This window comes from Xenopus tropicalis, chromosome 2, assembly GCF_000004195.4.
Source record: "Xenopus tropicalis strain Nigerian chromosome 2, UCB_Xtro_10.0, whole genome shotgun sequence".
Taxonomy (NCBI): domain Eukaryota; kingdom Metazoa; phylum Chordata; class Amphibia; order Anura; family Pipidae; genus Xenopus; species Xenopus tropicalis.
In genome coordinates, this window is record NC_030678.2 from 115,735,777 (window position 1) to 115,751,264 (window position 15,488).

The following is a 15,488-nucleotide window of genomic DNA, read 5'->3' on the forward strand; positions in this document are numbered from 1 at the left end:
GAGGACAGAGTGAGGTAATGAGAAAGGGAAGATGACGGTGCGATGGTATGGCAAAAGCAACGGCACCAATTAGTGCGTTTGTTAGCGTGGAAAGCCGATCAGTAGTACTCGGCCATCACCAAGAACATTATAGATGCGACTCTCCTTTGCAGGTGCTGTCAGGTGGCGAAGGGCTCAATACTATGGGAGACAGACCAATGATGTAAAAGGCAGCGGGGTTACTGGTATGCCAGAGTAGGGAGATTAAAAGGTATCGTGTCATTCTCAACGTATCTTGGACGCAGGTCCCAAAGGAGGGAAAATTTCTCAAAAAAGATAAATATTATGGCAGAATCAAGCCCAGGTTGTAACGCACGGATGGTGCGATCATACGTCACGAGGAACCTCTATTGTTAAGGTCCATTGGACAGTATTACGCACACTATTGCACCGTGTGTGTTGTATAGGGCATCAACAATGAAGTGTTTATAAAAAACAGTGTCATATGTAATTCTTACTCAGTTTGTCACGGATGGTGCACCCATACGCACAAAGAGACCCCATATGTAATGGGTCCTGTAAGCAGTACTTAGCACACTATTACACCGTGTGTAGAAATAAATAAGGTATGTGGATCTGTCATATCGCTGTAGGAAAGATGGTTCATAGTGGTGGGACAGTTGATCGGCACCGTGAGTGGAGAAAAATAGGCGAGAGAAAAAAGAAGAAATACAGGAGAGAAGGGAAAAAGGAGGAAAAGCAAGAGGACAAGAAGGAAGTGGAGACAAAGGGAAAAAGAATCCAGTTATGGGTGAAAGGCGTTAAATAACCAGGTCAGCAAACCTGGTATAATATCAATGAGGAGTTAAACAAATAAGGGCCTTCTTATATAGACCAGTCTTATATAAAAGAGTCTTACACATAGGAGTAGCCTATAGTCCTAGATACCGGGCTGCAGGTGACACACAGGGAGGGGAAAACTGCAAAAGTCAGAAGATACAGATAAAAACAGAGAACAATCTCAGAAGAGAAAAAAGTGGCCAAAAAGGCAAATGTCAACTATGTATCAACAAATGTTGCAATGAGGTCACAGGATATAACAGAGAGATCATAGTAGCATAACATATATAGTATGTAACAATATCAAACGGTCATTTCAAGTAAAAGGCAGAATATGAAACAAGTTCATTGAGGCCGTAGGGACTCACAGTATTCAATTTATGCATCCATTTTAGTTCTCTTTGTAGTAACAATTTCTCACGGTTACCACCGCGGACAGGAGGAGGAATATGATCAATGATCATGCATCTCATACTAGCCAGAGAGTGTTTATGAGCAAGGAAATGCGCTGCAACTGGGGTGTCAGCCTTATCATCAGAGAGTGCAGTCCGGATTGCGGAACGATGATTCGCCATACGATCCCGGAATGTAGTGATGGTTTTGCCAACATAAAAAAGGCCGCAGGGGCATTTGATGAAGTACACAATATATTTTGAGGTACAGGTGACCCTATGTTGTATAGAGATGTTCCGACCGGAATGTGGATGATTGAAAGTCGGACCTGTCAACATGGAACTGCAGGTGATGCAACTAGGACATCTATAGCAACCCAGTTTGGTGGAAGGTAGCCAGGAAGTTGGATGAGACATCTGATAGCAATGTGTAGGGTCCGTTTTGACCAGTAGGTCCCTAAGACTGCTGCCTCTTTTGTATGCAATGCGAGGTGGAGATCTGAAAATTGGAGGGAGTGTCCGATCTTTTTCGAGCACTGACCAATGGTAAAGAAAGGCATTGATCAGTGGCTTCTTATCAGGGGTAAAGGTAGTGATGAAAGTAAGACGATCATCCTGCTTGGTGGGGGTGCGTGGTTTGTTAGAATGAAGAACTTGTGCTTGCGTGTGCGAGAGGGCTCTCTCTCTGCTGTGCTCCAATTCGCCCGAAGGATATCCACGTTGCAGGAAACGAGATTTCAGATCGTCTGTCTGTTGAAGTAGTGTGGTAGGATCAGAGTTGTTTCTCACCATTCGCATCATCTGTGAGTATGGGATGCTTTTCAAAACATGTGGAGGATGACAAGATGCGTGATGCAATAAAGTGTTGCGATCTGTGGGTTTCCTATATGTAGAAGTAGTTAAGTGTGTCCCCTGTATCATAAGGTTGAGATCTAGAAATGCAGTAGGACCATCATCAAGGTGAGCTGTGAAACGAATAGTTGTAGGTAGTTGATTCAGTTCATGGACCATCGACCAAAATTGGTCAGCTGTACCTGTCCATAGCAGTAATAGATCATCTATGTAGCGGAAAAGTCTGTGGATACGTGAGCCGTAAGTGGGAAGTATGAAGGTCTGTTCATAGTTAGTCATGAACAGATTAGCGAAAGATGGAGCCACATTTGAACCCATACTGGTTCCACTGGTTTGTAAGTAATAGGAGAGTTCGAATTTGAAATAATTGAGCGTTAGGCAATGTTGCAGTAGAGTAGACAAAAATTCCACAGGGGGTCTGTCAGGTGCAGGGTACCGTGTGAGAAAATTTTTGACATTAGCAATGCCCTCTTCAATTGGTATAACTGTATACAATGAAGATACATCCATCGTTGCTAGTAGTATTCCGGATGGTAGAGGGTGAAGATCCTGTAGTTTGAGTAGCAGGTCACTTGTGTCCCTAATGTAGGTAGGGGATTGTGTGACAATTGGTTGCAGGAAGTGGTCAACGTATATAGAAAGTGGTTGTAAGAGGGAGTCCCTTGCGCTCACAATAGGGCGTCCTGGAGGTTTAGTTGGATGTTTATGAATTTTGGGCAAAGTGTAAAGGACAGGGCATTTTGGAAAAGTGTTGGTAAGAAAATTGTAGGTATCCATACTGATGTGGCCACAATGTAGACCAAGTGTCAGTGTTGCATCAATAGATTTTTTAAAGGATCGAGTGGGATCACAGTCAAGTTTACGGTAAGTGGCCGAGTCTGCCAGCTGATTTATTATTTCCTGTCTGTAATCCTTGTAATCCTGTACTACCACCGCACCTCCTTTGTCGGCTGGTCGGATGACAATGTTAGAGTTCTGTGTCAGACTCTTGATTGCTGCCCTCTCTGAGTTGGTGAGGTTGCGGTGTTGTGAGGAGGGGGTAGATATTTTGCGAGTTTCATCAATAAGTAACCTCGTGAACGCTTCAATTGACTTAGGTGTATTTGGAGGTTCATATTGGCTGGGGGCTTTGAAAGCAGGAGTAGAGTTGGGAGTGTTTCTAAAGTGCTCCTTAAGTTTTAAAGTACGTTGGAACCGGTGTATGTCTATCATAATGTCTAGGGTTTGTGTGGAGGTGGTGGGGACAAACGACAGACCTTTGGACAATAGTGACAATTCAGATGGTGATAGAACATGTGAACTTAAATTGAACACTACCTGTTCCGGACTTTGGTGTATCTTGTGGACCGTGTGCTGACGCCCGCCTCGTCTCTTGTGGGGACGCCCACAGTGCGCGGAAGGGTGCTGGATCCTAAAAAACTTGAATGTGCAGAATCAGGAGTGTAAGGTGTAGCCGAGCTAAGTGTGGTACGTGCAACTCGGCCCCTACGTCCGCCGCGTCCTCTCGTTGGTGTGTCGGTATCAGAAGACTGTGTGGTGTAAGGGGAAGAATCAATGCGACCCAGGCGCTGATGTTGGAAACGGGGTGCAGATCTACCTCTAGAAGTGGTCTCTCCTCCAGTTAACCATCTGTATACACGTCTATTCTGATAGTCAGTGGCAACAATGTTAACTTTCTGTTTCTTGAATTTATGTAGTTCGGCAGTGTAAAGTGCTAGTTGGTTCTGTAACTTGTCAAGCCATTTGTGGTCACGGTCGTTAGCAAGAGTAGACAGATGGGCAGATTCTAGGGCAGCAATCTCAGTCCGTGTAGTTTGCAAATTCTTGCTCACCTCATCTATAACAAGCAGCATGAGGTCCATAGAGCACTTGTTAAGAATCTGGCACCATTTTTTACAAAACTCGATATTATTGCGGCCAATCGTGGGAATGTTACGTACCCTGAAGCCTCGTGGGATATGCTGCCGTTTATAAAAGTCTGATAAATATATGCCATGCAACTTAAGTTCAATTTCACGCTCCTTAGAGCGGAGAAGAGAATGGTATAGTTCAGCATTGGATGATTGTGGGATAACATCATCAGCAGTTTCTGTGAATAGGATATCAGCAGCTTCAGCGTCTGAAAATTGAAGCCCAGACAGTGGGACATCACAGATGTCGCGTGCGTCATGTGTCGCCATCACATCAGTTTGGTCAGTGAAAAGGTCACAGTAGTGTTCATAGAAATACAGCTCGGGTGCACTGTTAAAGTGGAGACAGTATGTTGCAAGAAGACAGGCACTCACGTATAAGTAGGTCCAAGGGAGCCTGGGTGCAGTCCCAAAATAATAGATGGAATAGCTGTAGAGAGAGTCCGCACTCACAGGTCTTAAGAAAATATAGAAGTTTTATTCAAATCAACATCTAACGTTTCGGCTGCATCCACAGCCTTTCTCAAAGACAATGTGAAACAAACAATGGTGCACTGAAAAAACCGAATTTGGCGCCAAACAATGACGTCATAGGTGTGAATACATTAGCATACAGTGTGAAAAAAACGCTCTCAAAACACATTGAATCAACAAAAAATGTTAAGATAATATGGATTAGGCATAGAACACAAACAAAAGGACTGTCAGGGGAAAGGAAAAGTGGGTGTGTATTAAAAAAGCCCGCTTATGTATCTAGTGCTGAACTGCAACTCACACATGTCGCAAAGACATCCCCAAGTTATAAGTTTATAAATGTACAAAATCGAACTGGCCCAAGGAATAAGAAGTAATGAGGGACAGTAGGGCAAATATACATCAAGGAGTTGCTGAAAATGAGTAACTAACATGACTGTTCTGTGCAGCATGTATTGCCTGACATGACTGACATGACTTTCAAATAATGCATTATATGGTATGCCTTATGGGGAATCGGTCCGCTTATTTGTAGTAAAGCTAGTAAGAATTACATATGACACTGTTTTTTATAAACACTTCATTGTTGATGCCCTATACAACACACACGGTGCAATAGTGTGCGTAATACTGTCCAATGGACCTTAACAATAGAGGTTCCTCGTGACGTATGATCGCACCATCCGTGCGTTACAACCTGGGCTTGATTCTGCCATAATATTTATCTTTTTTGAGAAATTTTCCCTCCTTTGGGACCTGCGTCCAAGATACGTTGAGAATGACACGATACCTTTTAATCTCCCTACTCTGGCATACCAGTAACCCCGCTGCCTTTTACATCATTGGTCTGTCTCCCATAGTATTGAGCCCTTCGCCACCTGACAGCACCTGCAAAGGAGAGTCGCATCTATAATGTTCTTGGTGATGGCCGAGTACTACTGATCGGCTTTCCACGCTAACAAACGCACTAATTGGTGCCGTTGCTTTTGCCATACCATCGCACCGTCATCTTCCCTTTCTCATTACCTCACTCTGTCCTCTCTACTTTGTCTCTCCTCAGTTACTATTTTCCATCTTTCTCTTTGACTACTTTTCTTCCCATCTGCCTCTTCTATTCCCCTTATCCTAGCTTTACTACAAATAAGCGGACCGATTCCCCATAAGGCATACCATATAATGCATTATTTGAAAGTCATGTCAGTCATGTCAGGCAATACATGCTGCACAGAACAGTCATGTTAGTTACTCATTTTCAGCAACTCCTTGATGTATATTTGCCCTACTGTCCCTCATTACTTCTTATTCCTTGGGCCAGTTCGATTTTGTACATTTATAAACTTATAACTTGGGGATGTCTTTGCGACATGTGTGAGTTGCAGTTCAGCACTAGATACATAAGCGGGCTTTTTTAATACACACCCACTTTTCCTTTCCCCTGACAGTCCTTTTGTTTGTGTTCTATGCCTAATCCATATTATCTTAACATTTTTTGTTGATTCAATGTGTTTTGAGAGCGTTTTTTTCACACTGTATGCTAATGTATTCACACCTATGACGTCATTGTTTGGCGCCAAATTCGGTTTTTTCAGTGCACCATTGTTTGTTTCACATTGTCTTTGAGAAAGGCTGTGGATGCAGCCGAAACGTTAGATGTTGATTTGAATAAAACTTCTATATTTTCTTAAGACCTGTGAGTGCGGACTCTCTCTACAGCTATATATATATATATATATATATACACGATTTGCAATAAGATGATGTCACCTGACCAGCAAGTGACATAGTGCAAGATGTTTCAGTGGATATATTAGGACTAGTCTTGTATCCATGGCAATACAATCATACTGTACATAGGACATTTAGCAAACAATTTGACTTGGATTCTCTGGCCCTCTCTTATGTCTCATTTTGCTCATGTTAAATTTGCCACACACAATGATCAGAAAATTAAAATAAGAATTTCTCAGTGTGTATTACAATTATTATTTTCTGTCTCGATTTTAGTGTGTCCCATGATAACTCAAAAGGAAACTGAGCATTAGTGTGATGCAATATGAAACCACTGCTATAAAAGATGTATGTCTACATAGTTACATATTTAATCTGGGTTGAAAATGTCAACTGCCTATCAAGTTCAATTCAAACTCCCAAAATCACCAATCCATATTAGGAAAAAATATTTTTTCACTATTTCTATCTCTCTTCCTTCAAATAAAATACAGCACAGAGATTGGGTGCACTGTGTTGTGTCTAGAATCATTTTGTATAATCTTGCAATGCACAAAAGTACACACATGAAGGACAAGTATTATAACACATACAAAAAGAATAAATATACAGACATAAAGTGCTATGGTAAGAGACACAGTAGAAAGAATGCCCCTGCTTCGTAGAGTTTACAGTCTAAGTGGGTGTGTAACATACAGGCACAATATGGAGTAAATTGTACACACAAATATACATACATTTACAAATACATACAGTTGCCTATCCAAGAAGGCATCCAATCCCTCCTTAAGGCATTAAAGTACCTAGGGGGGCAAACTTTCATTGCAACTTCATAACCATGTCTTATATTCTCCAGCTTTATATCTGCAGATTGCTAAATAAAACGCTGAACATACAAATATAAAAACCTGTTTTTTTTGTAATTAATAACCTTTCATCACCCTGCTGTGGAGAGGAAAATGCACCTTTAATATTTGCTGTACGAACCCTCCAGTTCAGATTAAATGCTTTACTAATCTATACTAGAAGGAAAATAATGAACCCAACATTTGTGAAACATGTAAGGAATATAGTTCATCATTATGTTCCCTAGTTAATGGAAATCATAAATCTGATAAAATATGTTTAAAAGGTAGACACAACATAAAACTGTTGGATTTGTTTTTTTATTTTTTTGTATTAGAACGACTCCCTTTGTGTTTGCACACTAAGGCTAACAAGACTGTCTTGTGTATTTTTATTACAAACCATGTATGGGAAACGTCTCAATTGAAAAGACAGAATTAGTTATGATTTGTATAACCACGAACAGCTAGCAGGCTATAAAAAACCATATTAGAACAAGATTTCCTATCTTATTAGTGATTTAAAGTGTGATTCCATTTACTTTGTTTTGTTTCGGTTTCATTCAAATAAGAAAAAGATGAAATACAAAATGTGTATTGCCAGAATTTTACCTGAAATGCAGAACACGAGATAAAGATAAACATAGTCCCGAAAGTATACAGTTAAGATGTGTAAATAGATATTTTTATATATATATATATATATATTGATATGTACTGTGTATTATTCAGTTAAATCAGTTTAATGAGGGTAATATAAAATGCATACTTTTTGAGAAAGCCATTTTGAATAATTGTTAAATCCTTTGCAGGCCTCTTAATAGGAAGCCCTGTTTCCCTTTAAAAGCAAAAAAGACTATTATGTTCTCCAACGGAAAGTTTGCACATTGTATTTCTTCTCTGCTATGCAGTTACACATGTGGCACTTTAATTTCCCTTTCTTTGAAAGTGAACTTGCCCATCTGGTAAAATTCTGCTGGCCAGCGTTTGTGATGGAAGTAAAAATGTAACTTTATAAGGCTGAATTATGCAGGTAGAGCAACAGATAGAACGGCTTGCAGTACTGCCACTGACTTATTCTTTTAAGAAAATACATTTTCAGCATTTGAGTGGCATGTGTCAGTGATCACTAACAGATGGGTAGGGATTAACAGTATCTACGTTAAAAATGAATTATCTGTAGTATTCTTGATGAGGCTGTATATCCACTGTTCTACATGAGTTGGGCTGAAAATACAATTTGCTTATTGCATGAATTAAGACATATCTATGGTGTTTGTTTTATTTTATGGTGTTGCTTATTGACTTCAAGGGGGTGAACTGTGAAATTAAAAGTACTTTCATTTTCAAGTTTGCTGGTCCTTAAGAGCAGTTATGACATTAATTTCTGCTTTTATTGGTTCCTTCTTATCTCTTTAAGTTGGCCATACATGCCAAATGATAGAATTACAACGATGGACTTAGGAGCTGTTGGAGAGCATGAATGAGCCAATGGGGTCGTCGATCTGATGGAAAAATTAAACCTGGCCGAACGACACCTGGCCAATTTCTGGCCGGTATTGATCGAAGAGGCCCGTCAGGGGGCTCCATACACAGCAACTTAAATTTTGCAACCTTTAGCCTTCAAACCAATGACTAGTAATTTAAAGAAGAACAAATGATCATGCCCAATTATTTCCTATACAAAAAATATAATATATATTTATTTATTATTTTATGCAATTATTATTATATATATTTGTTGCATGCTAATATTATTATTAGTAGTAGTAGTATTAAAAATGTAACTTCACATCACGCTTTCCTGGTGCAAACGTTTAGGGCCGTGACAGAGGGGGAGATTAGTCGCCCGTGACAAATCTCTCTTGTAGCGGGCGACTAATGTCCCCGGAATGCCTTCCCACCGGCTAGAATGTAAATCGCCGGTAGGATGGCATACGCGGCACAGCAATTTTCCGAAATCGCTGAAGTTGCCTTTAGAGGAAAAATCGACGATTTCGGCACCGCGTATGCCATCCCACCGGCGATTTACATTCTAGCCAGTGGGATGGCATTTCGGGGAGATGCCACGGCCCTTAATGACCCAATTGTTTCATCAATTACTATGGAAGTGTGAAACTGATCAGAGCTGATAGGTTTTGCAGAAATGATCTAGCATGTCATTCTATTCAGGTGCAGTGCATGTAGATAATAGGCTTATCTTTTCTCTTAAATTCTCTTAGTTGCATTACCTTGATCAACCAAACTAAAAAGGAAGTCTGTTTCTGCTGATTTCAGTCTGTATTTATGCAAGAATAAGCACGCTATGATTTGTTCTGAGATAAGCAATCTCTGTTGTACTTTGTCTAATCTCAAATGCTTAGTCTATACAAATGGAGAGGAAAGCGACTGTGTGGCCTAGTTTAATATGAGAGACTAAATGAAGGTCAATGAAATATGAAAACAGAAAATTCTCTTTTATCGATTCTTTCAATAGTTATTTGAACTGAAATATCACAATTATTTCAGAACAATATGTTAGCGGAATATTGTTCTAAGACTTTTTAAGCACCAATAACCTCTTGTCTAACACATCTTTTTCAATTTCAGGTAAATTAATCACACTGAAATATAAGCTACAAGGGCAAATGGACCATGGCCTGTTATGAATAAGTAGCAATAAATGTGCCCCTATGTTTACATTATATTTCGCTATGTTTTATTTTTACATTTATTTTGCCATTTCTTGTCTTACAGAAGTAGAATTACCTAGGAAACCTGAAAGTTACTCCTAGGAAAGTAAAGTAGCACAAAATGTTGCTTGACAAACCACATCCAGAAATCTGCTACCACCTTATAGACTGGTCAATTAGATTGTGATACTGACACAAAATCAAAGATAGGAATCATGTTGCCATCACATCAAATGATGTGTTATTGGAGCTGCAGGTTCCTCTGTCTTGCCAGGCTGAGGGCCTATGAAAACCTACAATACTTGGATTATTGTTTAATATTTGTACTCCAGTTTATTAGAGCACTGTACTGCATCCCAGTTGTGATGGGTAGAATATCTGTATAAGAATTAATAGTTTTTAGTTTATCATTTCTGGGGTGCTAATGTATTAACATAGATTCTAAATGGCACCAATATGGTTAATTCTTTCACTTCTTTTTCTAACTTGTGGTACGCAAAGCAAAAGCCATGAGCTGATTAGTTGCCATAGTTTACTGCACTAGTAAAATGTAACTGCCATTTAAAGAATGAGGTCTTCATGTTTAAAAAATGGAAGCTGAACTGAATTGTGTATTATTTTGCCAGATAAACATGTGGGTAGGGTATTTTTTCCCACCACCTAAATGAGAATCCATGGGTCTATCACCATTCCGAGTATTTAGTGCATATCATTACAAATGCCTTATATTGCTTGAAGTGAAGTCTTTATTGCTGATGCTCACCAAAAAAATTGCACTTGTGCTGTCTATCATGTCCCATTCAAGTAAATGGGAACCACAGGGGGAAAATGTGTGTTAGGGGTATTACAATATGAGCCTTGCCCCCTATAGTACATAAATGCAAGGAGTGAAAGGGATCAGTCTATTTGACTTTGACTAGGCGAGACATAGTGAGAGATCAGCAGAAAGCTAAGAGTAAAGGACTCCAGTAAATTAACTTTAGCTAGTTATAAGCCTAATTGATACATAGTTACATAGTTACATAGGGTTGAAAAAAGACCATCAAGTCCATCAAGTTCAACCCTTCCAAATAAACCCAGCACACACAACCTATACTTACCAATCTATACTATCACATACATAAACTATATATACAACCACTAATACTAACTGTAGATATTAGTATCACAATAGCCTTGGATAATTTGCTTGTTCAAGAACTCATCCAGGCCCCTCTTAAAGGCATTAACAGAATCTGCCATTATAACATCTCTAGGAAGGGCATTCCACAACCTCACTGCCCTCACTGTGAAAAACCACCTACGCTGCTTCAAATGGAAGCTCCGTTCCTCTAATCTAAAGGGGTGGCCTCTGGTGCGTTGATTGTTTTTATGGGAAAAAAGAACATCCCCCATCTGCCTATAATCCCCTCTAATGTACTTGTACAGAGTAATCATGTCCCCTCGCAAGCGCCTCTTTTCCAGAGAAAACAACCCCAACCTCGACAGTCTCACCTCATAGCTTAAATCTTCCATCCCCTTTACCAGTTTAGTTGCAGTCTCTGCACTCTCTCCAGCTCATTAATATCCTTCTTAAGGACTGGAGCCCAAAACTGCACTGCATACTCAAGGTGAGGCCTTACCAGGGACCTATAAAGGGGCAAAATTATGTTTTCATCCCTTGAGTCAATTCCCTTTTTTATACAAGACAGCACTTTATTTGCTTTAGTAGCCACAGAATGACACTGCCAGGAACCCCTAGATCCTTCTCCATCAAGGACACCCCCAACAAACTACCATTCAGTAGATAGTTCGCGTTTATATTATTTCTACCAAAATGTATAACTTTGCACTTATCAACATTGAACCTCATTTTCCAGTTTGCTGTCCAGTTTTCCAATTTTGTCAAGTGGCAGCATCCTGCATGGAACTTACAGTTTTGCACAATTTAGTGTCGTTAGCAAAAATAGAAACAGTACTGTCTATGCCCACCTCCAGGTCATTAATAAATAAGTTACAAAGCAAAGATCTGTTACACATAAAACCATGCTGGCACAAACTAATAGTATTGTGAACTGCAATGTATTCAAGTACCCTATCCCTTATTACCCTTTCCAAAAGCTTTCCTACTACTGTTGTCGGACTAACAGGCCTATAGTTTTCAGGCTGAGAACGGGAAAATAACAGCACCACATTAGCATTTCTCCAGTCTCTCGGCACCATGCCAGACCTCAATGAATCCTGAAAAATTAAGTGAAGAGGCTTTGCAATCACAGCGCTAACCTTGTTTAATCCCTGGGATGAATCTTTGATGTTTACCTTTACATGTTCAAGTCTCTTTTGAATTTCCTCCCGAGTGACCCGAATGATGCGATAGATAATGTAGAACCATAGGGAGAGTAGCAAGAAAACAGTTGTAAAACCTACTCTTATGGGTGTGTTTTTGTGTGTTTTAACTATGTTTTTTTTATTTGCAATGTTAATTTTCAAAACTCCACCAGAAAATCGCAAATTCCACGATTTTCTTTGATGTGTCTTAATTTATTGGTGAACAATGATTTAGAGCTGTGGTGTATTTTGGCTATTTATAATTGAAGGAAATATCAAATGTTTCCGTAGAATCTACCAACAGGCAGCCGTCAGTATGTAGGTACTCTGCAGTGTTTTACACAAACCCACCACAAAACCAAATGCATAGGAACATGGTCAGCTGCATTACAGGCAAGTCCCATGTCCCCTCGGTACCTGCATGTTCAACACCTTCTATAATGCGGCCTAACACACCTTTACTTTCATCAAAGTGAAAGCCTCCTTTCTGTTGCTCCAACCTGTAGCACTTAGCAGGAATTAATTTTGAATAGTCTACTAAAAACTTCATTTCCTGGCCATCCCCTCATAGCATCTTAAACCATAGGGTATTCCCTCCTCCCCGCAGTGATGACAGAAGGAACACTTAAACCTGCCTCTATAAAGCCTCCTCCCCTTCCCCCGCTCCTTGTCTTTTTTCCTTCTGTCAAGCAGTGAAAGTTTTGTTACCAGACAGGGAGTTGTCTCACTCCTCTCTCTCTTTCTGTCTGATGCCACACCGCTCAGCCTCCAGAGGAGTGTCTCGGTGTTGGGGTCCCTGCGTGACCATTAGTGGATTCATTGGAGTCCCCCTCCCTTCCTACCTGGTGAGTGCAGGACTGGGCTCTCATTGTGCCGATGCGCGTTGCCTAGGTGACGGCGCGTGCGGCCGGGCGCAGGCGGTGACGTCATTATTAGGCGCCGCTTATTCAGCGTTACACGCTGCGCTCGCGGTCCCGTTCCGTGCCTGTGCCTGCCGTGCGTCTGAGCCTATCTGCCTGAGGTACAGTAGTCTCTGTGTACAGAAGCAAGCTAACTACCAAAGAGAGAGTGGGAGTGAGGTTTTTAACCTGTACTATTTTGTTTCAGCATGTCGCTTACCCCTGAATGCCTGGAGAGTGCACAGTCCAGAGCCTGTCTGACTTGCTTCCAACCTGCTCTAAGAGAGAAAAAGTTTTGCAAGGACTGTATTGTAGAGTTTTTAAAACCTGCGGATTCTGAACCAGTACATACTAAGATTCCTATGGATTGTGACCCTGAGGATTCTGATAAAGTGGGTTCTGCCTCCAAGGATGTATTAGCCTGGATTAAACAGGCAGTTGCTGAAGGGATTAAACAGGCAACAGTCCCTAAAAGGCCTAGAGCTGTGTCTAGTAAGGATTTAGATGCAAGTAGTACATCTTCTTCAGCTAGAGATGATTTGGGAGTATGCTCCTCCTCTGAGGATGAGGATGAAGAGTCCTTTGGGTTTGATTACAAGCTTGTCTCTACACTTATCAAAGCTATTAAACAGACTTTGTCTTTTCAAGATTCTGCAGCTTCCACATCCTCGGCGGTGCTTATCAATAAGAAAAAGAAATCGGTTTTTCCTTTACATCAGGAGATTAAAACGCTCATAGAAGCGGAATGGCAAAAGGCTACTAAGAAGGTTCCCACAGAGTCAAAATTTGCTAAAGTGTACCCTTTTCCGGAGGAGGTGTCTCAGAATTGGGATACTCTACCAGTTGTTGATGCTCCAGTAGCTCGTCTTTCTAAAAAGACTGCATTACCCATTGATGATGTATCTTCCTTAAAGCATCCTATGGACCGGAGGATGGAAACCGATTTAAGAAGGCTCATTTTAGCTACTGGTGCACTCTACAGACCCTCGGTAGCTCAGATATCAGTGGCCAAAGCCATGACTATCTGGTTAGAAAATTTAGAGATGGCTGTGGAGTCCAGAGCTTCAAGAGACTCTATGAAGGAGATTCTCGCGGATCTAAAGATAGCAGCCAGTTTTTCTCTGGAAGCAGCGATTGATACCACTAAGCTTGTTGCTCGAACCACAGCACTGTCTATCTCAACTAGGAGAGCTCTTTGGCTAAGAAGCTGGTATGCAGACACAGCTTCAAAGAACACCCTCTGCAGACTTCCTTATGAAGGAGGGCGCCTATTTGGCAAGTCCTTAGATGAAATCATTACAAAATCATCTGGAGGAAAATCAACTTTCTTACCTCAAAGCAAGCGCTTCAAAGAAACTTTTAGACGATCACAGTCAGAAAGGTTTTCTAATAGGCGAAGAGAGGAAAATAGATCCTTTAGAGGAGGGAGAGAGTCCTTTCGATCCCAGACTTGGCGCTCAGGGCAATCCAATCTCTTTCAGTCCCGTAAGACCAGGTTCTCCAGATCCCCCAAAGCCCAGACTAAAACAGCATGAGATGGAGCCTGCTCAGCCTCACAAAGTAGGAGCCAGACTTCTTCAGTTCACAGAGGCCTGGGCAGGAATAACGAACGACTCCTGGGTTTTAGATATAATCCACAGGGGTTACATGATAGAATTTTCGTCAAAGCCTTTTCAGAATTATTTTTGCGAAACAAAAGTCCCAAAGGGCAGGGAGGCCCTTCAAACCATGGAAGACTATGTACAACAATTAATCTTAAAGAGAGCGGTAGTGACAGTTCCTACTCGAGCGGAGACAAAAGGATTCTATTCACCACTTTTTCTCGTAACAAAGAATACCGGAGATCTTCGCCCAGTTCTAGACTTGAGAAAGCTGAACAAGTTTGTGAGAGTTCAATCCTTCAGAATGGAGTCTCTAGCTACCATCAGGCCAATAATTGGCTGTGGAGACTGGTTAATTTCCATAGACCTCAAAGATGCGTATTTACATGTGCCAGTGGCGGTGCAGCATCAGCCCTTTCTAAGATTTGCCTGGAAAACATTGCATCTTCAGTTCACATGCCTACCCTTCGGCCTCTCAACATCTCCCAGGACTTTTTCAAAGGTTCTGGTGGTGGTCATAGCGTGGCTCAGACAAGCAGGTCTGGAAATCTATCACTATTTGGACGACCTCCTTCTGGTGGCCAGATCCAGAGAACAGGCGATGAGAAATCGGGATCTAACGATAACCAAACTCAAGGAACTAGGTTGGTTGATAAACTACAAAAAGAGCAATCTTCTTCCTTCTCAAACTCTAATTTTTCTAGGGGCCCTGATAGATACAAAGAACAACATAATAAAGTTAAGCCACGAGAGAGTCTTGAAACTACAGATGGAAATTTCCAGGGTTTGTCTACAGCCCCACATCATTGCAAGACAAGCGATGAAAATATTAGGTCTAATGGCATCCTGCATTGGCCTAGTCAGGTGGGCCAGATGGAGGATGAGACCATTACAGTTCCAGTTCCTGAGCTTATGGGACAAAGACCAGAGGAACTGGTCTCAATTAATTCTTCTACCTCGACGGGTAAGATCAAGCCTCCTATGGTGGG